The sequence below is a fragment of the Ciconia boyciana genome, chromosome 4 (genome assembly GCF_034638445.1).
Source record: "Ciconia boyciana chromosome 4, ASM3463844v1, whole genome shotgun sequence".
Classification (NCBI taxonomy): domain Eukaryota; kingdom Metazoa; phylum Chordata; class Aves; order Ciconiiformes; family Ciconiidae; genus Ciconia; species Ciconia boyciana.
Genome location: NC_132937.1, coordinates 11,524,360 through 11,549,852, shown reverse-complemented (window position 1 = coordinate 11,549,852; position 25,493 = coordinate 11,524,360). Strand labels below are relative to the sequence as shown.

Here is a 25,493-nt window from a genome sequence, read left to right as displayed (position 1 = left end):
CAGATCTGTCTGAGTGATCTCTGACTCTTCTCCTGTGACAGGGCCTCAGCTCCAACTTCTCTGATCCTCTCCTCATGCACCAAATGGCTTGCTAAAGCAGACATAGGCTGCTATCATCCTGGCTTGGAAGATGTCTCTCACTGAGCCCTTCTATTCATTTGTATAATATGCATTCCTTACTGAGGAAAAAAGGTACGATTTGATATATTCTGAAGGACGGCAGGTGGGAAGGTCAGGTTCCTGGAAATGACAGCAGAGTCTTGGGAAGGAATGATGATGACAAAGAGAGGTGAAGGGAAGTTCAAAAGCTGCATGAAAGCTCTGTCAGAAATAAAAATGAAAATGAAATTCAAAGGCAAGACTGCCATTCCCAAGGGAATTTCTCATTCCATGAATTACATTAATAAAGACTTTCAAAGCAAATGAACCTATTTGCTTTCTTCAGAAAATGCAGTGCTGCAAACAAATCTCTCAAAGCACAGAACACGTTGAAGGATGAAGTCAGTACCAGAGATTGTCTTCTTCACCAGTCAGCATCACATTGCAACCAGCTACCATCTCATTGCAACCTTTGAAGAATACATTTTCCAGATATAATCATTGTGAATGTGATTGCTATTTCATTCTGCAAACTACTTCATATACAAACTGGACTTACAACATCCAGAGGAGCAGAGCAAAACATATGCAGGATTCAGGAATAAATACCAAGGAAGGCTGAATTTAAGAGTGATTGAATGAAATTTTAAGTGATGTGTTTTGAGCTGAATTGAAACTTGTTGGAGATTTAATGAGACAAAAAGAGGTATATGAAACTTGTTCCAAAAGTCAGAATAGCAGAGGCTAAGACTTTTGCCCCAGCAGGAATTAAATTCTGGATGGAGAACAGATATAGCCCCAACTAATGACAGAAAATACAAATATATCCAAATGCAAAGGTTTTAGCATCTTCATTTAAAATATTTACAATGAATAAATTTAATATACCATTTAGCAATCTGGTTCGATTATGGGGCTATCCTCAGGGATAACTCCATAGAGAAAATTATGCTGTTGTAGAGTTTGGAAGGCAAAATTTGGCTCATGTGATAAAAGGGGGAAGGCAACCTAGTCCTTTTTGATAAAATGACAGAAAATTATGGTTTACAAGCCATTCTGTGAGCCTTCATATGCATAAATGTTCTCAAGACTCTTCCTTTCTTTGAATTTTCTAAACAAAAAACTTGGTTTCATGAATGGTTGCAGAAACAAATGCTGAGAAAAGGCAATAAAAATTATTTTAAGGTACTTGCTATTTACTTTGTTCCAACAAGCACCAACTATCTAATGTTCATAGAAAAAATGTTTGCTGTATCCATCTGTCTCCACTCTTCAGTATCCAATTGCAGCTATACCTTTGTTATTCAACTACTTAAAATGGAATTGACAACATCCTTACTGCTAATAGGTATGCACTATTTATTTACAGAACAGATTTGTGTTTTAAAATTGCAAAATAAAATAAAATGGCAAGCAAGTACCCAAGTAAACAATTCTATCTTAATTATTTTCTGTGCTGTATTATTACATTTTATTGTAAATGGTTCCATTCCTTCCAGTAACCATTTCAACCTGAGGCTGCAGTTTCTTGGCTTTTATTTTAAAATGCACTTAAAAGTTGATGAATAAAGTGTATCCATATCTCTCAGTAGTTGTATTTTTCCTTCCAGGGCAACAGAAGGAAATAACTAGCAACTGACTAGAAACAAATGTTCATTTTTTATATTTAATGATGTTTATTCAACCTGAAAGCTAAAGGAAATAGAAGCAGCACCAGACTGTCAGCCGTGCTCTTGCAGTCATGGCCTGCAAGAACAGACTCCTGTGCCCAAGGCAAAAGCTAACAGGTTCCAGAGTCGGGCTCCGTGTTTCCTCAGAAGTCGGTACCACCAGACCCCTTTGTAAGATCAGACCTTTCTGCATAAATTGGAACTCTTGCAAAAAAGGTGCTCTATTCTAATTTCTTGGACAGCAGTTCAAACCCAGGAAAAGTTTGAAACCAGAAGAACTAGTATGAGCGAATTCAAATCTGTACTTTCTGTTTATTGAAAGACAACAGTAAGGCACTCCAAGATGTTGCTGATCCCAAATAAAGGTTGGAGATAGGAGTCTTACTTCTAGGAACTTTGTATACCATCAGTTATAACAGCCCATTGTTTCAAGGTAATTATTAGTGGATTTGTGCATGGCTAGGCACCTCTCAGTACAAACTTGTTCTGCCTTAAATCTGGGCACATCTAACCTGGCATCAGATCAGCACAGCCACCACACGGTGTTTACACTGATGTGCACAGAGTGCATTGCTGGGTATCCCTTGTATTCCACTATCCACTTAGGTGGCTAATGCACTCTGGAAAGGCTCCAAGCCTGTAGTGGATTGCTGGCCCCCTCCCACAGTCATGACCATTCATTTTGTTGAGTCCTTTTGCATTCTTTCAGCTCCCAAATTCTCACCAACTGTGAAGAAAATGATTACTGCTTGAGTGTCTTCACTCCCAGGTGCCAGCTATCTAAGCAAGAGAATAAAAGTGGTTCACATACCAAGTCCTGGGAGACAAAACCCTCTTCTCCTCCTTACCAGACAGGATCTATTTGGTGGGACAGTGTTGGTGATAGCCAGACCTATCTGTCTGTCCCGGATCTCCACCTGGAAGGAGAGGAGAGGCAGAGGAGCGAGTCCTAATGGTTCCTAGAAAATTAAGGCTGGTGGTATGCTTGGTGTAATTGGAAAGCAGCAGATGGGTTTGTGGTGAGAGCATGTTAGGACTTCTGTTGCATGTGTTTCTCTGACTGGGAGAGAAGGGTGAGATTTGGCTTAGACTCAGTCACGGACACATGAATCCCCAACTGGTCATGAAGGATGGATGAGTGTGTGGGAAGGAGAAGGGGGGAATCACCTGGCTGGTGACCACTGACCTTTTGACACAACCCTCACACAGGATGATGTGATCCTGTGAGTTGTTCCACGGCAGCAAAATTGTTTCTTCCCTCAAGGCCAGAGGAACCTGCTAAACAGATGGATTGAGGCTACTTTGGCGGTAGGCAATGAAATGTCTGAGACTGAACATTCAAGCAAAAGAGCAAGTGCACAGTATAAAACAGAGAATGGAGGACGTTTCAGCCATGACATTGTACAGATATGCAATATTCCATGTGGGAAAAATTCTCCTGGACAAAAGAAATCACTTCAAAGAAATCACTTCAAAAAGGTATGAATGATTTCTATTGAGTGGAGTGAATTTATACTGGTTCAGCTCTCTGCAGAATGTCGCTTTGGCTTTTTTAACCTTGATAATGCCAAACCCAGATCTCATCACTTCATGAAACTCTGCCCATGGGTCCATATTTATCATCTTCTACATACAGCTGCATTCCTCTGTGATGTTTTGGTTTGTCATGATCTCTAAGAACTGGTACAGTATATCAAAGATTTACTCTCACTCCTTTGTTTGCTACATATTTGGTGGTAATTAGGTGCTTCATTTGTAGAAGCCCTTATGCAAAGCCTCTCTGCTGGAGCAGGATTACATAAGATTTATATCCATCCTTGTGCAAACTGCAGAAATCTCCAAGGTCTCCACACTAAATCACGGAGTCTTAACCTTGGATCCCATCTCACTTTCCAACCCTTTGATATTTTTTCTTGTGATCCAGGAAAAATTCTATAGCCATCTCTGAGAAGTAAAAAGGAAGATCTGACACTCATTTACACCAACCCCACCAGAGGCAGGGGGCTTTGCATGCAAATATGAATCAGACCCAAACAAATTGTTAGTTTGATTATAGTGATACAGGGGAAAGAAATCTTGGATTTTCCTTTCTTTTTTTTAACAAGTTTTTATTTATACATACAAAAGAAAGATCCTAAAGCCTCAAAATAAATGAAGACTCATAGAAGAAAAAATATGGTATAAAAGTCTCTGTATCAGAGGAAGCATTTTTAAAAACAAAACAGATGACTGACATCATAGTGAAATTTGGTTCTTCTGGAGATGTAAAGAAACTTCTTTTTCAAAAGCTGGAAGAGTGACAACAAAGATATAATGCATATGGGATGTTGCACTTCCACAACAAAATCAGCAGCAGAAATTGTGTCATGGGAATACAGCGTGGGACAGAACTGAAGTTTCAGCTTGCAGGTGCCAAGTACATTAAGAAATCTTGTAAAGAGCAAAGACAAAAAAATAAGCAGTTTGAAATGCCATTTGCAAGGTGCTTGGATTCTCTGTAATGCAAATAGTCATATAAAATATGCAGGAATGTGGATTTCTTCGGTTTGAATGGGAAGAGGAAATTGATTTACAAATCCTGAATGGAATAGAAACCCTAGAGCAAGAGTAGAGACAAAGCAACTCCATGCATGGTGTGGAGTAAATATGGCATATAACTGCCTCTTCCTGTGGGAACTGCTTTGACTTTTGTGCCATTACAACATAATCAAGGTGCTCTCCAGTGTAATTGAATACTAGGGATTTTACTCTTTAGTGATCCTCAGGTTATACTAATCTTCTTCTTGGTTATTCTTGGGAAAATGGCCTTTCAGGACTTTCAGTGGTGTGCTTTCAAAGAGCCCTTTATATTTGTGGAGGGGTTGAAGACAGCTCTCCACAAGGTGTGCTCTGCCTGGCCTCTGGTAGTCTGGTGACTTCACACAGATGTTCCCATCAGGCTTTACAGAAGTCTCAACCCTCAAGCTTGCAGGGAAGCCTCTAGGTTGTGCAGGGGCTGGGAAGCATGGGATTTTCTCATGAGTGATCTTGGTCCCCAGCTGTTTCTTGAGTATCTGTGGGGCCAAGCAGAGAGAAAATCTTCCTCTCGCTTGCAGAAAAATGGTGAAAAGCTGATGTCGTGGTTTAGCCCCAGCTGGCAACTAAGCACCACGCAGCCGCTCGCTCACTCCCCCCCGGTGGGATGGGGGAGAGAATCGGAAGAGCAAAAGTAAGAAAACTCGTGGGTTGAGATAAGAACAGTTTAATAATTGGAATAAAATAATAATAATAATAATATTAATAATGAATTATAATGAGAAGGAAAACAAAGAGAGAGAGAGAGAGGAACAAAACCCAAGGGAGGGAAAAAAAAGAAGGAAAAAAAAAAATAATTATACAACCACTCACCACCCGCCGACCAACGCCCAGCCAGTCCCCGAGCAGCGATCGCTACCCCCCGGCCAACTCCCCCAGTTTATATACTGAGCATGACATCATATGGTATGGAATAGCCCTTTGGTCAGTTTGGATCAACTATCCTGGCTGTGTCCCCTCCCATTTCTTGGGCACCTGGCAGAGCATGGGGAGCTGAAGAAAAAAAGTCTTTGACCAATGTAAATACCGCTTAGCGACAGCCAAAACATCAGCGTGTTATCAATATTATTCTCATACTAAAATCCAAAGCACCGCACTATACCAGCTACTAGGAAGAAAATTAACTCTATCCCAGCCGAAACCAGGACAGCTGAGCAAGCCAAAACGCACAGAATACCTATGGCCCTGTGCAGGAGTGGTTGTGCAGGTGAGAATGAGGCACTCTGTTAGAAAAAACAAAGCAGAGGATGCTACACAAAACCATTTCATTCATGGTATAGAGACCTGAAATATGCTCTGTTGATTCTGGGATAGGCTTTTAACAAAGCTTTGTTCTTTACCTCCAAAGGTCTTGTTGCTGATTTGGACAGTTGCCTTTCTGCTTGCTGAGCTTTTCTATAAGAAGAAATGAAGCACTTTTTCCTTTTTAAATTATTCACATAGATGCACTGCCATTTTAGGCACAATCTGTTTGTGTAAGGAGTGCATAATCCTCTTTTGTTGTTTCCATGGACTTGTGCTTTTAAAGTAATTTAAGAATGAAATATGTTATGGAATAATTCTGAGGACGAGTCTCTGTGGGAAAGCTGCATTAGATCATCAGGCCCACTGCCTTGCAGCTCCAAGCTGTGGTCCTCACAGGGAAGATATATAAGATAAACTTATTTTACACTGGATGTTAGTGAAAAGGCCAAGAAATTATTTTTCTCCTAGTTAAACCTACAGAAAGCACATCCATATCAAAGACACTAACATGTGAGCACAAATTTCCATAATAATGTGAGAAAGTGAAAGGAAAAAAGAAGAGGATTTTTACTCTTTGTAGTTAAGAAGGATTGCATTAATTCCCTTTGTATATCCCAGTGGCTACAAACTAAACTGAAAAATATATCCAGAGGGAGATAATGTCCTTCCTCTCATAGGAAGAGTAAGCTATATTTCTGGAGGACTGTTCTCTTTCCTAACTGGAACCTGCTCAAGCACTGATCCATTCGGTCCCACCCAGGTAAGGCTGCTGTTTAAGGCAGGCTCCCCAAGAAGGAGGATTTAGCAACAGTGACACAAACAGCCTGGCCTCCTCCTTCTGCTCCTGATTTCTGCTGCTATGGCAGAGGAGGAATATACAGATTTACAGGGCCCAGTTGAGGGCAGCCCAGCCTCGTGGTGCCTCTTGCAGCCACGTCAAAGGAGGGCCCTGAGGCACAGGAAGAATCTCAAGGGCAAAACAACTGAATTTCTCTGGAGCTTTCCTAGAAATGTCACCTGGGACCGTAAAGAGGTCAAACAAGTGTCATAGACTGGAACTCCATGCAGAAAGGTGCAAAGAGGATAGCGTAGTTGTAAAAACCACGAGGAAGAAGGAAGGTTGGCAGAGGCAGAGGAAATATCCATCTAGCGAGTGAAAGTTGAAATAATCTAGGCAATTCCCTGCAACTATTTCTGGATTTTTCCTTCAGCCTTTGAAAGATCACTTCAAAGGAAAAGAAGTCCCTAGGTAGGCTTTCTTCTCTCTCAAGATTTTGTCTCAGTTAAGAGCCCTGTCTGAGCAGCTCCAATTGTGACTGTCTTCAATTTTTAGTATTTTCCTGTGTTGACCCTGTCAGGCCCATTGCTGGCACTACACAAACAGCACAGAAACAGTAAAGGAGAAAAATTCCCAACCAAGTTTTCTGAAACATGCCATATCGTGAAGAGGCATCAAGTACCTCCTTTCTGTGCTAACAAGTTATTAAGAAAAGAAAGCGCTCTGGTGGGAGCAGATATAAAAGACACTTTTTAACTCTCTCACACTTGTTACCACAGAGATTCCTGCATTTATGGGGGACATCTGTCACAAGGGGTGAAAAAAATATTTTACTGTAAGCAAAGAACAGCCCGGGAACAAAATCACATCTCAAAATCTAAAACCAAACTTTCTTTAAATTGCCCTTCAGCAAAAAAATAACAGCCAGGATTAGCAAAACAAACTATATTCAGATTGCAAATAATCAGACCAGAACAAGTCCAATGAGGGAAGAGAACATGTGGCACTCACAGCTCATAGAACAGGTTTAAGCTGCTTGAAAGATGGCGGGGAAGTGATCAACCAGCTCAGGAGTGTGATTTCCTTTGCAAATAATTTCTAAGTGGAGATGTGACCAGCTCTTTATGTCTCTGCAGAAGGCAGTAGCCAGAAGCAGCAAACAAAAAATTAACAACTAGCCAGAAGCAGCAGAAAAAAAATTAATAATGCCAAGTAAGCTAATTAGCAGATGCTATCAAGACAGTGCAGAGTGATAAGTGTGATTAAAGACATCTTTAAGCCACTTCCAGGCCTCTCCCTTCTGAAGAAGTAGCTAGGAATGCATGGGTGGTTTCATCACATCCTCACCATGGTGGGCAGCCACTTGAAGTCAAAACTGTCTGCAACCCTCCCAGCTTTTCCAGGAGAGGCTGCACAGAAGAGGATATTCTCTTCCTCTCCCACCCTAGTCTCATGCCTGTTGTACAAAGGAACGGAGGGGCATGGGAAGGGCGTCACACTGCTGATGTGCTAACAGATTTTGAGAGAAGCTGCTTGTGTAGGATGTACTCCACCTTCTGCCTCTTGCAGATTAGATTCTCTCCATCTTACTAACAACTTTGTTAGGTCATGCTGAGCATTTATTAAAACTCTCAAAAAGTTGTTCTCACCCTGTATATAGACAGTAGAAGCACAGGTGGAAAAACATGACTATTGCAGAGTCCTACAGCACACTGAGGGCAAAATTAGGAATAGAGCCGAGATCTTCTGACTCCCAGTCTTGTGCTCTGCCCTCAGAGGGTTCAGCCACAAAATTACATAGGAGTGTTTTGAATGAGAGGCAATGCCCTGCCCTTGGAGAGGGAGCCAAAAGGGGGCTCAGAAGAGAAGAAATGAAAGCATAGTCTTCCATGCAAGGAGACTAACCTAGAGGGCAGTCAGGTTCTGTCAGACAGATCAGTTTGGTTTAACGCATTTAAGCTAGCTGCCACTACAAAGCCCAAAGCCTTTATCCTGGACCACAGTTTACAAGATGATCACAGAATCACAGAATCACAGAATCGTATAGGTTGGAAAAGACCTTTAAGATCATCAAGTCCAACCGTAAACCTAACACTACCAAGACCACCACTATACCATGTCCCTAAGCACCTCATCCAAACGTCTTTTAAATACTTCCAGGGATGGTGACTCAACCACTTCACTGGGCAGCCTGTTCCAATGCTTGATAACCCTTTCAGTGAAGTAAAATTTCCTAATGTCCAGGCTAAACCTCCCCTGGTGCAACTTGAGGCCATTTCCTCTCATCCTATCACTTGTTACTTGGGAGAAGAGACCGACCCCCACCTCACTACAACCTCCTTTCAGGTAGTTGTAGAGAGCAATAAGGTCAGCCTCCTTTTCTCCAGGCTAAACAACCCCAGTTCCCTCAGCCGCTCCTCATAAGACTTATGCTCTAGAACCTTCACCAGCTTCGTTGCCCTTCTCTGGACACGCTCCAGCACCTCAATGTCTCTCTTGTAGTGGGGGGCCCAAAACTGAACACAGTATTCGAGGTGCAGCCTCACCAGTGCTGAGTACAGGGGGACAATCACTTCCCTACTCCTGCTGGCCACACTATTCCTGATACAAGCCACGATGCTATTGGCCTTCTTGGCCACCTGGGCACACTGCTGGCTCATATTCAGGCGGCTGTCAACCAACACCCCCAGGTCCTTTTCCTCTGGGCAGCTTTCCAGCCACTCTTCCCCAAGCCTGTAGCGTTGCATGGGGTTGCTGTGGCCCAAGTGCAGGACCTTGCACTTAGCCTTGTTAAACCTCATACAAATGACCTCGGCCCATTGATCCAGCCTGTCCAGGTCCCTCTGCAGAGCCTTCCTCCCCTCAAGCAGATCAACACTCCCGCCCAACTTGGTGTCGTCTGCAAACTTACTGAGGGTGCACTCGATCCCTTCATCCAGATCATTGATAAAGATATTAAACAGAACTGGCCCCAACACAGCGCCCTGGGGAACACCGCTTGTGACCGGCCACCAACAGGAGTAAACTCCATTCACCACAACTCTTTGGGCCCGGCCATCCAGCCAGTTTTTTACCCAGCGAAGAGTACACCCGTCCAAGCCATGAGCAGCCAGTTTCTCCAGGAGAATGCTGTGGGAAATGGTGTCAAAGGCTTTACTGAAGTCTACATAGACAACATCCCCAGCCTTTCCCTCATCCACTAGGCGGGTCACTTTGTCGTAGAAGGAGATCAGGTTGGTCAAGCAGGACCTGCCTTTCCTGAACCCATGCTGGCTGGGGTTCAGCCATATGATGAACATATGATGAACAATACTTCTCTGGGAACTAGTAAATACTGTATTTCCCAGTTCTCAAGATCTGAATATTTTATAATACTGTAGCCAAAATGTACTATTATTCATGTGTCATTATATGCAACCATCCCATTCAAACATACCCAAACCCCATCTTTATGATATACTGGCACTGAGAATGGAAATAAACATTCAACATGGTCAAACTATTAAAAATGTAAGAGATTGTACTCGCATATTAAATCATTTTCATGTTAGTCACACATGATTACAGGGAATTTTGCTGGTGAAGCAGGCAGGAGACTTTCTAACCATATTGTACACGTGTATTCGGCCTCTAAAAATAACTGGAACTAAAAATAATTGCGTAATAATTGCAACATGTTTTGTAGCTGCTGAGCTAGCATTGCTAGGGAAGTTTAATTTTCCTATTTTTATTGTTTCTGTGCAAATTAAATTCTCAGCATTAACTATATTAGATTAACATTGGTGTGCATGTTTTTTATAAGAAAAAAGAGAGGAAACAGTACTGGCATGATTATGGCTGTTCTCAAAAGTAAAACACATGCAAAGCAAATTGGCCAAGGTAAGGACTGCAGATTAGCAGAGGAAAGTATGCTTCTGGTGATAATTTGTTTAATAACAATACTTGCCACTATTACATTAATGACCTAAAGTTTTGAAGTGCTGTCCTGGTTTCGGCTGGGACAGAGTGATGCAAGGAGTGATCAGTAAGACTCATTCACCTTTTAACAGGCCCATATGGCCAGTGCAAAAGTCTAATGGAGAGTGGAGACTAACAGTAGACTATCGTGGCCTGAACGAATTCACGCCGCCCCTGAGTGCTGCTGTGCCGGACATGCTGGAACTTCAATATGAACTGGAGTCAAAAGCAGCCAAATGGTATGCTACAATTGATATTGCTAATGCGTTTTTCTCAATCCCTTTGGCAGCAGAGTGCAGGCCACAGTTTGCTTTCACTTGGAGGGGCGTTCAGTACACTTGGAATCGACTGCCCCAGGGGTGGAAACACAGCCCTACCATTTGCCATGGACTGATCCAGATGGCACTGGAACAGGGCGAAGCTCCAGAACATCTGCAATACATTGATGACATCATCGTGTGGGGCAATACAGCAGAAGAAGTTTTTGAGAAAGGGAAGAAAATAGTCCAAATCCTTCTGAAGGCTGGTTTTGCCATAAAACAAAATAAGGTCAAGGGACCTGCACAGGAGATCCATTTTTTAGGAATAAAATGGCAAGACGGACGTCGTCAGATCCCAATGGATGTGATTAGCAAAATAACAGCCATGTCTCCACCAACTAGCAAAAAGGAAACACAAGCTTTCTTAGGCGTTGTGGGTTTTTGGAGAATGCATATTCCAAATTACAGGCTGATCATAAGCCCTCTCTACCAAGTGACCCGGAAGAAGAACAATTTCAAATGGGGCCCTGAGCAACGACAAGCCTTTGAACAAATTAAACAGGAGATAGTTCATGCAGTAGCCCTTGGGCCAGTCCGGGCAGGGCAAGATGTAAAAAATGTTCTCTACACTGCAGCCGGGGAGAATGGCCCTACCTGGAGCCTCTGGCAGAAAGCACCAGGGGAGACTCGAGGTCGACCCCTAGGGTTTTGGAGTCAGGGATACAGAGGATCCGAGGCCTGCTATACTGCAACTGAGAAAGAGATATTGGCAGCATATGAAGGGGTTTGAGCTGCTTTGGAAGTGTTTGATACTGAAGCACAGCTCCTCCTGGCACCCCGACTGCCGGTGCTGTGCTGGATGTTCAAAGGGAGGGTCCCCTCTACACATCATGCAACTGATGCTACGTGGAGTCAGTGGGTTGCACTGATCACACAACGGGCTCGGATAGGAAACCCCAATCGCCCAGGGATCTTGGAAGTAATTATGGACTGTCCAGAAGGCAAAGATTTTGGTATATCGCCAGAGGAGGAGGTGACGTGTGCTGAGGAGGCCCCACTGTACAAAAAACTGCCAGAAAATGAGAAGCAGTATGCCCTGTTCACTGATGGGTCCTGTTGTCTTGTGGGAAAGCATTGGAGGTGGAAATCTGCTGTTTGGAGTCCTGTACGACAAGTCACAGAAACTGCTGAACAAGAAGGGGAATCGAGCCAATTTGCAGAAGTAAAGGCCATCCAGCTGGCTTTAGACATTGCAGAACAAGAAAAGTGGCCAGTGCTCTATCTCTATACTGACTCATGGATGGTGGCAAATGCCCTGTGGGGGTGGTTACAGCAATGGAAGCAGAACAACTGGCAGCACAGAGGCAAACCCATCTGGGCTGCTGCATTGTGGCAAAATATTGCTGCCCGGGTAGAGAACGTGGTTGTAAAAGTACATCACGTAGATGCTCATGTACCCAAGAGTCAGGCCACTGAGGAACATCAAAACAACCAGCAGGTGGATCAGGCTGCTAAGATTGAAGTGGCTCAGGTGGATCTGGACTGGCAACAGAAGGGTGAATTATTTATAGCTTGGTGGGCCCATGACCCCTCAGGCCATCAAGGAAGAGATGCAACATATAGATGGGCTCGTGATCAAGGGGTGGACTTGACCATGGACACTATTGCACAGGTTATCCATGAATGTGAAACATGCGCTGCAATCAAGCAAGCCAAGCGGTTAAAGCCCCTGTGGTATGGAGGACAATGGCTGAAATAAATAGAAATATGGGGAGGCCTGGCAGATCGATTATATCACACTCCCACAAACCCACCGAGGCAAGTGCCATGTGCTTACAATGGTGGAAGCAACCACCGGATGGCTGGAAACATATCCTGTGCCCCATGCCACTGCCCAGAACACTATCCTGGGCCTTGAAAAGCAAGTCCTATGGCAACATGGCACCCCAGAAAGAATTGATTCAGACAGTGGGACTCATTTTCGAAACAACCTCATAGACACCTGGGCCAAAGAGCATGGCATTGAGTGGGTATATCACCTCCCCTATCATGCACCAGCCTCTGGGAAAATTGAACAATACAATGGACTGTTAAAGACTACACTGAGAGCAATGGGTGGTGGGACATTCAGACATTGGGATACACATTTAGCAAAGGCCACCTGGTTAGTCAACACTAGGGGATCTGTCAATCGAGCTGGCCCTGCCCAATGAAAACTTTTATGCACTGTAGAAGGGGATAAAGTCCCTGTAGTGCACATAAAAAACATGCTGGGGAAGACAGTCTGGGTTACTCCTGCCTCAGGCAAAGGCAAGCCCATTCATGGGATTGCTTTTGCTCAAGGACCCGGGTGCACTTGGTGGGCAATGCAAAAGGATGGGGAAGTCTGATGTGTACCTCAAGGGGATTTGATTTTGGGTGAGAATAGCCAATGAACTGAATGGTATGATGTTAATTGCTATATAATACTGTGTGTCATCACTTTTATGCTTACTATACACCATTTCAATGGTACTTCAGTAAGGATCACCCAGATTAATGAAGAAGAACTTGGATGAAAACCAAGCCAAGTGCAGCAGTGATGGAACCAGAACTGACTTCAGCATGCAACAAGCCAACACCACACACCATCTCTCCTGCCCTGAAAGACTGTTATGACAGATGGAACCCAAAGTCATGGACTAAATTAACTCAGTGGACTTTTTAGAGGGATGGCCCATAGACCAAGGGAATGATAGCTGTGTGTATATATCAAGAGACAGGAAAAGTGGTGATTACTTGGAATGTATTAGAAAGGGTAGAACCTGGGCATGACGTAGATGGTATAGAATAAGGGGTGGAAACTGTCCTGGTTTCAGCTGGGATAGAGTTAATTTTCTTCCTAGTAGCTGGTATAGTGCTGTGTTTTGGATTTTAGTATGAGAATAATATTGATAACACACTGATGTTTTGGCTGTTGCTAAGTGGTGTTTATACTGGTCAAGGACTTTTCAGCTTCCCATGCTCTGCCAGGTGCACAAGAAACTGGGAGGGGCCACAGCCAGGATAGTTGATCCAAAATGACCAAAGGGCTATTCCATACCATATGATGTCATGCTCAATATATAAACTGGGGGCGTTGGCTGGGGGGTAGAGGTCACTGCTCGGGGACTGGCTGGGCATCAGTCAGCAGGTGGTGAGTGGTTGTATCACTTTTTTTTTCCTCCCTTGGGTTTTCTTCCTCTCTCTCTCTTGTTGTTTTCCTTCTCATTAGAATCCATTATTATTATTACTATTATTTTGTTCCAATTATTAAACTGTTCTTATCTCAACCCATGAGTTTTCTTACTTTTGCTCTTCTGATTCTTTCCCTCATCCCACCGGGGGGGAGCGAGGGAGCGGCTGCGTGGTGTTTAGTTGCCGGCTGGGCCTAAACCATGACAAGTGCTCATTTCCTCCCTGTACTGTTTGCCACTTTAGAAGGTGTGGATATTGTTGAGAATGGAGAAGATAAGAGCGACCACAGAGATTAAAGGAGACCTTCTCAGACAGGGAACATGGTTGTGGTGATGGGCATGACATGATGGGAAGATGGCTAACGTCTGTGGCAGGACTCTTGTGGTGGGATGGTAGGCAGAGGCTCATCAACTCACTTAACAGGACAATTTGTAGACGAAGTGTCCAGAGTTCTTTGCACAGGGTCTGGAAGGCAACTGTGATCTTTTTGGTGAGATATGGAGGTGGGACAGTGGTTTGACATTGGCTTGCCAGAGGATGTGAGAAAGGGTGCTCTGGAGGTTCAACTTTGAGAAGAGGGGTTTGGCCTACACAGGAAAGAAACTTCTGGAGCATGTCCAGTGAAGCAGTAAAACCCACTATAAAGCCCACTTGTGATTTTGTAACCTCTAAGTTCCTGTGTAACCAAACACTACACTGGTCATTAATTTGGATATTAAACAAGTGCCCCAGTTCTCTTTCTTCTGGAGCAGTCCTTCCTGCCTGGGGGTCAGAGGAAGGGGAATTCGACACACAGGGAAGCTTTGGAGGGAAATGAAGCGCAGGACTTCTCTCATGTGCTGAAGCACTCGTGCTCCTTGAAGACCTTGACATATATCTTGGCCCCTCAGCTTTTTCCTGAGGAGGCCAGAAGGCATCCAGAGGCAGAAGGGACTTGGAACCCAACTCCCCACATACCCTTCCCACACACCTAGCCCTGGGCGAGCAGGGTGGGCTCCTTGAAGCGTCTCCCACCAACATCACCCCGGGTGACAACTCCCTCTTTCCACTCTTCCACAGGGTGGCACCGTCATCCCACTCCTTCCCTTCAGCAACTCGCTCCTCAGGGTGGGAGCCCCGCGAGCGCAGCAACCGCCGCACAACGGACAGGCGACTCCGCGCGCTGCCACGTGACCCTCCTCTGCGAGCGCGGGGGACCGGAGCCCCGCGGTCATATGGCCGCGGAGTGATGTCATCCCCTCCCCCGCCCTATCCGCGTGGAGCGGCCGAGTGTCCTGGGGTGCGTGGCGGCGCCGCTCCGCCCTGCGTGGCTCCCGGCGCCGGAGAAGACGACCGTAGCGGTATGCGGTTTCTTCGTGAGGTGAGCGCGGCTCGGCGTAAGGGAGGGAGGTTGGTTGCGTGCACGCACGGCGGCGGGCGTTGTGAATAGGGGCTTTGTGTGCGGCGCCTACCTGCCCCCACCGCCGTCCGCGGGGGGCTGTTGCCGCCGCCGCCGCCGCCGGCGGCGGCGGGTGGGCGCTTCCCCGGCGGAGCCTCGGGGGGAAACCCTCTGCGCGGCACAACAGGAGGAAACTTCTCCCTTCTCTTCCCCCGGCGCTGGTGGAGAGCACCGTTTCCCCGGTGTGGAGGAGTGGAGAGTACTGGGGGGGAGCCCGTGAGTTGCTGCTGTTTGGCTGTTTTATTGTATTTACTTTATTTATAATTTTATTATTTTTTCTCTTCCCCCGGTGCGTGGCGGGGGTGACAGCTGCCTGCGGGAGTGAGCGGTAGGGCCTCCGTGCGGTCAGGCCGGCGCCGGTTCACTCTCCCTCGCCTCTACCCGCCCGGGGGTCTCCGCGGGTCCCTCAGCCCCAAGCGGCCCCGAGGAGCGAACGGAGCCGCGGGGGCCGTCCTCGCTGCCTCAGAGAGGGGGGTCGCCCGGTCCCTGACGGCGCGGATCTGGCTGAGTCCCGGGGGCAGCAGTGCCGCCTCCTCACTCCCTCTCCGGGGGGGCCCTGACAGGAGTTAAATCCACCCCCGGGGGACGACGACGACCCTCAGATTGCCTCACTGATAAAAAAAGTGGCTCTGGGGACGGCGTTGTCTCGGTGCTCGTATGGGGCGGTTTCTCTCCGGAGTTTTAGTGGGAGATCGGGGAAGGGCGGGCTGGCTACCGGGCTCCCCGGGGGGCGGCGTTTGGGCCGGGCTCCGCCGGGTCCCCTCGCGCCGCTGCCAGCCGCGTCTTCTGCTCCGCGGGCACGCACGGGGGCTACGCGTTCCTGTGACAGCGGGGGCTTTAAAAGATCAAGATTTTCTGTAGCTGTAAAAAAAAAAAAGTCTGCTTTAGGAATCGCATCAAGTTTAGCCAGGAACCCGTGCTTCTAACTTCCAACAGACCACGCGAAAGATTTTGCTTTCTCTTGCACAGTGTTTGGCAGCGCAAGCCTTCTGCAGTCTGCCATAGCTACTTATGACGTTCTTAAAGTTTCTCCCTGTGAAAAAACTAGTTAAATTCTGCTTTATCAGCATTGCAGGTTCTTAACAAATTCTCCAATTTGTTTCTGTAGTGAGTGTGAGCATGCTTATTACAGAACTGATATAAAACACTTGCAGTCGAGTTGGAGTGAGTGCTACTTTGGTAGAAGCTGTAGTCTTTTTTTTTTTTTTTTAAATCCTAGTGGGTTGCAGATTAGTGTGTGTTATTTAAAAAAAAATAATAAAATCAAATGCCAAAAAATACCCATACATCATTTTAGAAAGGCCTTCTGATGTCCTAGATTAACTAGGAGTAAATGAATTTAGTAAATATCTGTCAATGACCTGCTTGGCTCTTGTCTTGGGACACTAATGGAAAGCTGTCAATGAGATTTTATTTATTAATAGAAGAATTGCATAACAGCCATATGAACCAGAGTAGAAGAGCATTTGAGTAGAATGAGGCTTGATATGAGCTCAGGGTTCTCTTGAGTTGAGGCCAATAAGTCACTGTGCAGTAGCAGATGTCTGTCCTTCCGATCTCTAAAAATATTTGCCCTGTGCTATTCTTTTCTCTCTTCCATGAGTGCATCTGCTAGCAAAGCAATAAAATGCTACCTCTTCCCTTCTCCTTCCCTGAACCAACAAATGGATAACATCAAGTGGAGAAGAGACTAGGCAGGAGGCTGCTGGTCTCATGAAGCGATGTAAGCATTTCACAAGAGGGTTCACTCACTTGCCTCATCTCTCTCTCTCTCTCTCTCCCCCCCCCCATGTTCCCAATTATGTTACTTTTCTTCTCCCCTTCTCTGACAAGGAGTTTGTGCTTCTTCTGAGGGAGAAGCAGTGCCTGGAGAAACATGAAAGCTAAGCTCTTGTGTGAGATGTTGGCAATTTCTAAATCCTACTGCAACAATACCCTAATCACATTCCTTTTGAGAGCTGATTGTGGGTTGGTTCTTTTTGCATAGGGATAATGCTTGAAATAACTATAGAGAAAAAAACAAGCAAAACTAGAACAAATAAATTCAAAGCTTTAGTGCCTTGCTTAGTGGCAGAGACAGTAGACTATTGAAAATCCCAAAGTGGGAGTATAGCAATCCATAACATATTCTGGGGTTATAGATTTGAATAACTGGCTCTCCTGCTGTGTGCATACTTCCTGTATATCTGAGAAGCCTGTTCTCTCCTGTGTTCCTTGGAGTTGCTGTCTAGGTGTCTGTGAATGCACACAGGTGATAGCTTTGCATTTGAGGTAGCTTGGGGCTTGTTTTCAGAGTTGTCAGTCCTTGCTGCTCTTTATATTTTGAGGGTCATCTACTAATGCACTTTTAGGGTGTAGAGGAAGTAGTGCAAATAGCTATAATTCAGGTAAAACACTATAGCAGAGCTTATCACTGTCAAACTGCCTGAGACAAATGTGAGTTTGGTGAAGTGTGGAAGCAGCTGAAGATCTCCACTGGCACTTAGGGCTAGCAGCTAGTCTAGATACTTGCCAAGGACTGCTGGAGTGGAAGTACATACCAGTGAAAGAAAGCATCCTTCCCTTGTGTTGAGATCCACAACAGGATGGCCAGTAATGCCTGGAGGTGATGGTGGTAGTTGGTGTGCTGAACTTGACATCACCTCTTGAGGGGAGAGCCTCCAGCCTGATGGTTAGTGCATTTGCCTGGGAAGTGTTAGATCTTTACTCAAGTCCTTCCTCTGCAAGCAGATATTGCATTTTAGATTAAAGCTGTAATAACTTACATATATTTTCTAAAGCTGCCATAGTCGTCTTTTGGTTTTGTGCCTGGAAGCCATTGCTTGTATTCAAAATACTGTAAAACAAGATGTGTGTGTTGTTTTTTGGTGGGTTTTTTTTGTTTGGTGTTTTTTTTCTTTTTTTTTTACATGAATTTATAGGGGGGATGGGTAAAGCGGAGAGCCAAATTTGTTCAGTCATTACAATAGAAAAAGAATTTGTATGCTGGTCTATGACTCTCTTATGCCAGTACCAGATGGCTGTAGTGAGTACGCCTGTGGGAGGTGTGTCCAGGTAAAGGAACTCCTCAGCTTAGTGGCAGAGCTCTGGGAGGAGGTGAGTAGGTTGAGGAGTATCAGGGAGTCTGAGAAAGAGACTGACTACTGGAACTGCACCCTACCATCCCTGGGACAGACCTGTCAAGCAGACAGGACACATGGTACGGAGGATTCCCTGTCCTCTCTCCACCCAGCAGAATGCGGTGATTTAAGGGATAGGGGGCAATGGCGACAAGTTCCTGCCTGGCACAGCAGGTGCGTCTCCTCTGTGACTACCCCACCTTCCCAGGTGCTCTTGCATAAGAGGTATGAGGCTCTGCAAGTGGAACTGAACAATGATGAGGATGATGGTTCATCTAGGTTGGAGGTGTCGCCAAGGTTAAGTCGGCCTATGCCCTGTGTCAAAACCGCTTCCATAAAGAAAAAAAGATGGGTCATTGTCATAGGAGACTCTCTTCTGTGGGGAACAGAAGGCCCCATATGCCGACTGGACCCACTTCTTAGGGAAGTCTGCTGCCTCCCTGGGGCCTGGGTTAAAGATGTGAAGAGAAAACTTCCTACCCTGGTACGGCCCTCGGATTATTATCCATTATTGCTTTTTCATGTAGGCAGCGATGAAGTTGCAATAAGAAGTCCAAGGGCAATCAAGAGAGACTGCAGGGCCTTGGGATGACTGGTTAAGGGATCAGGAGCACAAGTAGTGTTTTCCTCTATCCTTCCAGTTGCAGGGAATGATGAGGGAAGAAACAGGAAGACCCAGCTGATCAATGTCTGGCTCCGTGACTGGTGTCACTGGCAGAATTTTGGGGATTTTGATCACGGGTCAGTCTACATGACACCAGGCCTGCTGGCGACAGATGGGGTACGCCTGTCTCGAAGGGGGAAAAGGATCTTTGCGCAGGAGTTAGCAGGGCTCATTGAAAGAGCTTTAAACTAGGTTTGAAGGGGGAAAGGGATAAAACCAGGCTGTCTAGAGATAAGCCTGGGGGTGACACGCCAATGTTTGAGGGACGGTGTGCTAGCGAGGTCCTTCAGTCTGCTCCACAATGTGCTGAGTACACTGGAGCACACTTGAAATGTCTCTATACTAACGTGCGCAGCATGAGGAATAAACAAGAGGAGCTAGAAGCTTTGGCCCAGTCCTGGAGCTACAACATCATTGGCATAAGCGAAACCTGGTGGGATGAGTCCTGCGACTGGGATGCCGTGATGGAGGTTTATAGGCTCTTCAGGAGGGATAGGCAGAGCAGGCGAGGCAGGGGGTGGCGCTGTATGTAAGGGAGGGGTTGGATTGTATGGCGCTTGCAGTTGGCGATGACACGGTTGAGAGCCTCTGGGTAAGGATGAAGGGGAAAGCAAATGAAGCGGATGCTGTTGTGGGAGTCTACTATCGACCACCCAGCCAGGATGATGACACCGATGAATTATTCTACAAGGAATTAAGGGATATCTCTAGATCAGCTGCCCTTGTCCTTATGGGTGATTTTAACTTCCCAGACATCAACTGGGAATATCATACAGCGGACACAAACAGGTCCAAGAAATTCCTGAAGCACACTGAAGATAACTTCTTGGTGCAGGTACTAAGGGAGCTGACAAGGGAAAGGTGCCCTCCTAGATTTGTTGCTTGTAAACAGAGAGGGACTCGTGGGCAAAGCGGTGATTGGTGGCTGTCTTGGTCACAGTGACCACAAAGTAGTTGAGTTTCAAATCGTTGGTGATGGGAGAAAAACTGCCAGCAAAACTTCGACCCTGTATATGGGGAGAGCAGACTTCGGGCTGCTGAAGGAGCTAGTTAGTAAGGTCCCCTGGGAATCTGCTTTTGAAGGTACTGGGGTCCAGGAATGCTGGTCACTTTTTAAGAGCCATCTCTTAAGAGCGCAGGAGCAGGCAATTCCAAAGTGTTGGAAGTCAAGCAAGGGGGGCAGAAGGCCGGCTTGGCTGAGCAGGGATCTTCTTCTAGAACTTAGGCGGAAAAGGAAAGTGTATGGACATTGGAAGCAAGGACAGGTGACACGGGAGGACTACAGGGATGCTGTTTGCCACTGTAGGGAGAAAATTCATGCGGCCAAAGCTCGATTAGAGTTCAGTCTGGCCAGCACTGTGAAGGACAACAAAAAGGGCTTTTTAAAATATGTTAACAGCAAAAGGAGGATCAGAGATAACATTGGTCTGTTACTTGATGAGGTTGGTAGAGAAGCCTTACAGAGAGATCTGGATACACTAGAGAGCTGGGCAATCACCAACCGTATGAAATTTAACAAGAGCAAGTGCCAGGTTCTCCACCTGGGACCGGGTAATCCTGGTTATATGTACAAATTGGGGGACGAGAGGCTGGAGAGCAGCCCTGCCGAAAGAGATCTAGGGGTTTGGGTTGATGGCAAGTTGAACATGAGTCAACAGTGTGCCCTGGCAGCCAAAAGGGCCAACCGTGTCCTGGGGTGCATCAAGCACAGCACAGCTAGCCGGTCGAGGGAGGTGATTGTCCCACTCTACACTGCACTGGTGCGGCCCCACCTCGAGTACTGTGTGCAGTTTTGGGTGCCTCAATATAAGAAGGACATCAAACTATTAGAGTGCGTCCAGAGGAGGGCGACCAAGATGGTGAAAGGTCTCGAGGGCAAGACTTATGAGGAATGGCTGAGGTCACTTGGTTTGTTCAGCTTGGAGAAGAGAAGGCTGAGGGGTGACCTCATCGCAGTCTACAACTTCCTCAAGGGGGGCAGCGGAGGGGGAGGTGCTGATCTCCCCTCTCTGGTGACCAGCGATAGGACACAAGGAAATGGAATGAAGCTGTGTCAGGGGAAGTTCAGATTGGACATTAGGAAAAGGTTCTTCACTGAGAGGGTGGCCGGTCACTGGAACAGGCTCCCCAGGGAAGTGGTCATGGCACCAAGCCTGTCAGAGTTCAAGGAGGGTCTGGACGACACTCTTAGTCATATGGTTTAGTGTTAGGTAGTCCTGCGAGGAGCAGGGAGTTGGACTTCCTTTCAACTCGAGTTATTCTATGATTCTAAAGAAATCGGGATAATGACACATTCCCCCCCCCCTCCCCCTTCTCCTGTATTTCAGTGTGTCTAAGGCCTTGTTGATACAAGCTTTCTCCTAGCTGTCTAGAACTGTTTTTGAAAACACTGTTTAACAAACTGCACGTATCCCCACATCTACAGTCTTACATGGGTTTGTATTGATTGTATAACATCCACAGAGGCTGGTACTGCTTTAGCTCAATCCTTTTAAAATGAAGTTAAACATTTGCAAATTCTGAATATCAAGAGGAAGTGTAAGAGTAGGGAGTTGATGCAAAGCATTCTGGAGGGAGGAGCCATAGCCGTAGATTTGTTAGTGATGTAATATCTATGGAGCTCTAACTTTTGGGCTCAAATGCTTAAATTTGTGCAGTTCAGCACATCCTTGCCAGTGATTTGTGAACAGATAGAGGGATTGTACTAGGTTATCCAAGGCCCCTGCTATCTCTGATGTCTGATTCTGTTTAGAGTGGGATTAACTGTATATAAATCACTCACGCTTGTGTAGTACTTGGGCTTCTTAGTGCATTTTTCATTGTGTTTTCATTAGTAAGTAACAGTAGATCAACCAAGGCAAGAATTATTTGTTTTTATAGGTGACATTGAGTTTAATAAAATTTTGTTCCATTTGACTTTTCCTATGATAGGAGGATGGGTTACTCAAGATGGAAAAACTGGGCTGTGCTGATAGAGTGGGGAAATTTTCCCATTGCTTTTGGTCACATCGTCTGTGCTTCTCTGTTTTGGCCTGAGAAATAGAGAGAAGAACATGCTCAGCCGGATGGAAATGAGAAGGTAGTCAAAGATGAAGTGTTGGGTGGATTTTTTTTTTTTTTTAGGACAGTATGGGCTTGCTGTATTAATGTGCTAACAACCGAAGAGGCTGAGCAATGGCTAATGCCTCCAGGTGGTCCAGTGGCTTTGGCAGTGCTAAGGAGAAGCTTGGGTTTGGGCATGTTCTTGGTATTGGATAGTAGGTCAGGGGAGCTCAGGCATGTGAAGTGTTTGAGAAGTTGGATACTGAAGGTGGGCAGCAGAAGAGATGCTAGTACTGTGGATGCCTCTGGCTGCTCTGCAGTGCTGGCTGCCACAAAAGCTTGTTCTCCTGGGTCAGAGCAGGGCTTGTGACTTAGAAAGTGATCATCCAGAGAATAAATGGTGTTATAGTGCTTTGGGAGAAGAGACTTCTGGGGCCTCTTATTTTCCCCTGTGAGTGTAGGTGTGTTCACACAAAGGAGATGTAAGTATATGACAGCAGTGGTATTCTTCCAGACCCTTTCATTATGTTTTTCCTCTTTATGTTGCCAGATCTTGCATGTTCTTTTCTGTAGCTTCTCTAGTTCTTTTCTGTAACTTCACAAGGTGAAAAAAATTTTGAAGTATTTTTGGTAGGGGAATGGGAAATTAGTTGATGTTATGAATGATGCTTTGCTGCAGAAGAGCACTGTCTGAGATGGAGGCTTCTCAGGGTGTTCTGAAAGAGGTGCAAGATTTTTGACACCTAAAATTGAATTCAGCATTCACTTATCAGTAAAGGGTAACTGTCATTGGCATGCTCAGTGTGCATAGCATACTGTTTTACTGTAAACTTGTAGTTTTACTTAGTAAAGCTAAGGCTGTTCTACTGTTGCATCAGTGGATCTTTGGCCATTCAAGGAGTTAATTGTAACATTGTTTGAAAGACCTTGCTCTGTTTTTAATGCAATTTAATGAAAGGAAAAAAAATGTCAGTATGGTTGTTTACTGTGGTTTGCATGAATCTCACTGTAAATCAGTGGGGAAGATTATTCTAATCGGTTTCCTATGTTTAAACCTAAAGATTGTATTGTATATTAAAGCACAGTTTCAATGAAATTGAGGCCGAAGATTACCGCCACTTCAATGTCTCTTGTTTTAGCTAGATATTTTTACCACCCACCTAAAGATGTTTTCTGTGGCTTGTATTCCTGGAAGCCATTTCTTAACATTAAGCTGAAGGAAGATGAGATAGAGGACTAGATATTTAATTTTGGAGCTAATGGTTAAAAGCCTGTGATCAGCATTAGCTGTTGAGAATCCCTGGAGTTAAGCACTTCTCTACTGCTAACTTGCTGCAGCTACAAAATGACAGTGCTCAGTATTTATTATCACATTTGTTCTGAAAGCGGAGAAATGACACTATTAGAGATTGCTTCTTGTTAATACCTGTGATTCACTGCAGAAATACTGTTTTGAAGTGTCTTGATGCTCCCTAGTGAATTTCTAGTAGTAGTTTCCTATCTTGTAAAACAGGAGTGTATTAATGGCGCTTCCTTTATCCCCCCCTCTGGCAACTGAACAGTTGTCATAAAGCTGTGCTAAATCAGGATGCTGACCTCTTTTTGCATCAATTCCAATAATTACACCCTTTGAGAGGTGACTTCCTCCTTTAAACAGTGCCAAGAAAAGGCAGCCCTCACTACTGCATGGGTTTTTATCTCTACAGCTGAAGGATTATGGGCATTATGATGCACAAGCTGTAATCTTAATGTTTGTGTTTAACTATCTCTTATGGAAAAATACAGATGTGACACACACTAAACCTGGGAATGCTGGTTTTTTGTGCTTATGCATGCTTTTTTAATTATGCTGCGGACTTAAGTTTCACATTCAGCGTATAAAATGCACTTACGCAAGAGGTGAAGTATCCTGTGGGAAAAATAAGTTGGCTTCTAACAGAAACACAGCTCGCCTCCCTTCTTCCTTCCTCAAAAGGGGGAAAAGTCGCATGCTGGGAGTGCTTGCAAAGCTTGTTAATTAGACTGTATTTATAGGTTCCTCATAGAAGAGAGTCCAGCTTTGCAGCTGTTCTGTGCATATACCTACAAGGAGTTGTCATTTCCCCCATAGCCCTGTAGTTGAGTACTTTATCTTCCATGGGAGCTATAACAAATATTTTGTTCATGGGAGCCAAAAATGCTGAGGGGGTGGGAAGGGGAAAGACAGCCTATAGCAGACAATTCTTTGGCAATCTGTATGTGATGAAAGACTTCTTGTTTTCACTTCCCCATGCAAAGGATTTCTTTATATTTTATTAAATGGTCTAATTAAACTGGTTACCTTTTTTTTTTTTAGTCAAATATGTTTAACTTTTAAAATAAAAAGTCCTGTTAAGTTTTGCATTTTGTTGGATATTATATGATGTTTCTCAGCTTTTAAAGTTCCTTTTAATTGTGGTTTTGTTTTGTTCTGTTTTTCACAAAATTTTTAAAAACAGTTTGGGGTTTTGGCCTCCATTTTCTTCCCCCCCCTTTTTTTGCTGGCATGGTATGAAAAAAAGGCCAGATAAGTGTAATGGATTTGTCCTGTCTGTACCCTGGCATTTCTGGTCTTTGCAATGCTCATTGTTCTTGGTGTTGCTGGAGAACAATTTAGGAGATTATTGGGCTCTTGCTGAGGTTCAGGTTCCTTTCCAGTGCAGGTTATGACAGCTGTTGTGCAATTTCACACTTTCTCCAAAGTTTGAGTAGATATAGCAGAAATAAAGTGGTATGCTTCTCTCAGAGCAACCTAAAATAAATCCTTCTTTTTGGTTGTTCAAAACTTGCTTTTTTTTTGGTTTTTGTTATATTTTTGTTACTATTTTACAAATATTCCATTCAGCCCGAGAAAAAGCTAAGAAATTGTCACTTAAGACAGGGAGTGAAAAACTTCTGCAATTTTTTGAAAAAAAATTTTTTTTCTTCTTTTGCATGGTAAAGAATTAAAATGCCACAAGCCCATTCTCCTTGAGATGAAAAGCAAGAACTTCAAATGAAACCCCTCGTTCATATACCTGAAAGCAGTCAGGAATCTGATATGACTTCAGAATGACTGTTTCATTAGACTTAGTAATTTAATTAGATTTAATGATATTTTAACAGCCTACAGAATTATCCCATCCAGATTACCTATTGGAGGTGTGTGTTCTGTGGGAAACGTATTTGTGTGTACGCAGTGTATGGGATTTTTTATTTGTTTGGGGTTTTTTTTGAAGAAATGTATTTGTGTTTGTCTTAAATGGCTACCAGATAAATATGGGGTTGAACTAAATGACATGCTTACTTAGCACTAATAGCTATTCCTGAATGGTGCTCAGCATTGTATTTTGTGGAAGCATTTGTATATACTCTACCAAGAGTGTACCATGTAGTTGTGTTTTAAAACTTAACTCATAGTAGAGTGATCATGT

General features: G+C 44.7%; 2 protein-coding genes across 10 annotated transcripts in view; both read left to right on the top strand.

Annotated features, from left to right (window-relative positions):
• LOC140651270 (unconventional myosin-Ia-like) overlaps window positions 1-1,624 on the top strand; it is an 84,240-nt gene extending 82,616 nt beyond the window's left edge. Inside the window, exon 6 of the transcript XR_012042333.1 lies at window positions 42-1,624. The gene's annotated coding sequence lies outside the window, so the exon portion shown is untranslated. The remainder of the gene's footprint in view (window positions 1-41) is intronic.
• A 13,344-nt stretch (window positions 1,625-14,968) lies between these two features.
• Window positions 14,969-25,493, top strand: part of RAI14 (retinoic acid induced 14) — a 90,654-nt gene continuing 80,129 nt past the window's right edge. For 3 of the 9 annotated variants that reach the window (XM_072860485.1, XM_072860483.1, XM_072860481.1), the window contains exon 1: window positions 14,972-15,159. The gene's annotated coding sequence lies outside the window, so the exon portion shown is untranslated. Of the gene's footprint in view, window positions 15,160-15,196; window positions 15,454-25,493 lie in introns of those variants that run through there. The other 6 variants (XR_012042322.1, XM_072860486.1, XM_072860482.1 and 3 more) reach the window with 4 other exon arrangements.